Here is a 2,500-nt window from a genome sequence, read left to right on the forward strand (position 1 = left end):
TAACCCATGTTGTGCCTTAACCTAACCCATGTTGTGCCTTAACCTAACCCATGTTGTCGCCTTAACGTAACCCACGTTGTCGCCTAAACCTGCTCTGTAATTGTTATACGACTCGTTCAATTACTGTAGTGTTGCCCACCCGCAACCCTCGCAATATAGTTCGCTACTCGCACTGCCCGCACCCCTGTGTATCGCTTCATGTTAAACACCTTGCAAGTCTTGCTCACTTTCCACATGCTCCTGCTGTACACTGTAATGTGGATGGCAGCAGGACGTACATGCCGCCCCTCCCCACGTCCCCACCTTGCCCCCTGCCTTCGCAAGCTGGTTGGTGAGAAGTTTGCATGTTCAATGCCCTTCGCATGCGACGTACTCAGGCTACGTTGTGGTGCGGCCTGTGTCAACTGTCCGCTGATGTCGTATGCGTGAACCACAATCTGTACTGCACATTCGTCCTTATGTACTGAATGATACATCGTGGCACATGTGTGACCGCACAACGACTGCGCCCAAAAACGGCGGACCATACAGTGCAAATATTGTGCACGCAGCTACGTGTCGTCTCCCTATGAGAGCTGGATTGCAGTGTGGTACGCCATAGAGACGTGTGGGAGGAACGGACGCCGTGGATGGCGATCAGCATGAGCTGTCTGTTGATGTATTCGGACCTAGTCGTCTCTCCTCACACACCGTGATGGCATGGTGCACCGCGTTCCATATCTGCGACATGCTACAGAGGCCGGTTGACAGTCGTTCGAGCAATGGACATCGCATACGTACGGGGGCCACCTTCCACGTATTGTCTAGGCGTGCACATTTTGTTGCGTGTATGTGGGCAGACGTAGTGTGGCGTGACACCTGACACAGGCATGCAATAATCGTTGAAGTTGCAAATGGCGATGGACGCCTGCGTTTTCTGGTGAAGTTACGCAAATGAACAAATGGTAACCTGTTGTGGTGCGGTTGTTCTCGCTAGGGGTGAATCGGTGATGGCGACGATAGGTTGAGGTACTAACCGGTTGTTCCAGCGATACCCACCATGCCGACGAAACTGAACGGCATCTGGGTGTGAAGCGATACGCGGCGGTGGCTGGGTGGGACCGTCCCCGGCCGGTGAGGGGGCGCCTCCCGGCGTGCTGGCCGCGCGGTGCGTGGGCGCACGCGCTACAGCCGGCTGGTGGGGGCGGCCAGTGGCAGGCGCGCCGGCCGACGGACGCGGCAGGCGTCGCAGCTGCGCGCCGGCGCACCCTGCGCGCGGCGCCGTGCGGCCAAAGTAGGTCCTCGCGGGCCCGGTGCGAAGCGCGGTGGACATCTTCAGTGTGCTGGTCCGATTGAGGACTGTGTGCGTTGAGGATGCGCCGCCGCCCGGCGCTCGGCGCCGCGACGCCGTCTGCTGCTCGGTCGCCCCAGCGGTTCTCGCTGGTGGTTTGTATCGCAGCTGTGCGGATGTGTTGGCGCGTGCGCTGTGCTGGGAGAGTTCGCTTCGGCACCCAAGTGGGGCTTTTGTCCTTCTGTGGCGCTGGCGTTGGAGCTGCCGGTCACCGTAGGTGGCGCGTGTTGTCTCCCGCCGGCAATGCCACGACAGCACGCTCCCGGGCCTCTGTCGGCAGCGGCAAGCTCAGTTGGGAGCACGGGTGGTCGCACCGAAAGCGTCTACTCGCCTAACTCCGGGCGATTGCGCCTCTCTCGAACCCGACCAAGTACTTGGGACGGCGCTGCGCGCCGCCGGGACCTGAGAGGGTTTCGAGGTGTATTGTGCAGGGGAGCTCAGCCTCCTCCTGTTTGCAGAATGATTGAGCGGACGCTTGCGTGTTCGCGCGGGCCCCCGGGACACACTCCCGGGCGGCCGGCTGCTCAGCTCTAGTTGACGCAGCTCCCTGGTTGATCCTGCCAGTAGTCATATGCTTGTCTCAAAGATTAAGCCATGCATGTCTCAGTACAAGCCGCATTAAGGTGAAACCGCGAATGGCTCATTAAATCAGTTATGGTTCCTTAGATCGTACCCACGTTACTTGGATAACTGTGGTAATTCTAGAGCTAATACATGCAAACAGAGTCCCGACCAGAGATGGAAGGGACGCTTTTATTAGATCAAAACCAATCGGTCGGCTCGTCCGGTCCGTTTGCCTTGGTGACTCTGAATAACTTTGGGCTGATCGCACGGTCCTCGTACCGGCGACGCATCTTTCAAATGTCTGCCTTATCAACTGTCGATGGTAGGTTCTGCGCCTACCATGGTTGTAACGGGTAACGGGGAATCAGGGTTCGATTCCGGAGAGGGAGCCTGAGAAACGGCTACCACATCCAAGGAAGGCAGCAGGCGCGCAAATTACCCACTCCCGGCACGGGGAGGTAGTGACGAAAAATAACGATACGGGACTCATCCGAGGCCCCGTAATCGGAATGAGTACACTTTAAATCCTTTAACGAGTATCTATTGGAGGGCAAGTCTGGTGCCAGCAGCCGCGGTAATTCCAGCTCCAATAGCGTATATTAAAGT

The 2,500-nt window shown here is 57.7% G+C and overlaps 1 non-coding gene across 1 annotated transcript in view; it reads left to right on the forward strand.

Annotated features, from left to right (window-relative positions):
• Positions 1-1,874: 1,874 nt before the first annotated feature.
• Positions 1,875-2,500, forward strand: part of LOC124727130 — a 1,909-nt gene continuing 1,283 nt past the window's right edge. The window contains exon 1 of the ribosomal RNA XR_007006948.1: positions 1,875-2,500. This exon is cut by the window's right edge and continues 1,283 nt beyond it. This is a non-coding gene — a ribosomal RNA (small subunit ribosomal RNA).

The sequence above is a fragment of the Schistocerca piceifrons genome, unplaced genomic scaffold (assembly GCF_021461385.2).
Source record: "Schistocerca piceifrons isolate TAMUIC-IGC-003096 unplaced genomic scaffold, iqSchPice1.1 HiC_scaffold_1085, whole genome shotgun sequence".
In the NCBI taxonomy this organism is placed as follows: Eukaryota; Metazoa; Arthropoda; class Insecta; order Orthoptera; family Acrididae; genus Schistocerca; species Schistocerca piceifrons.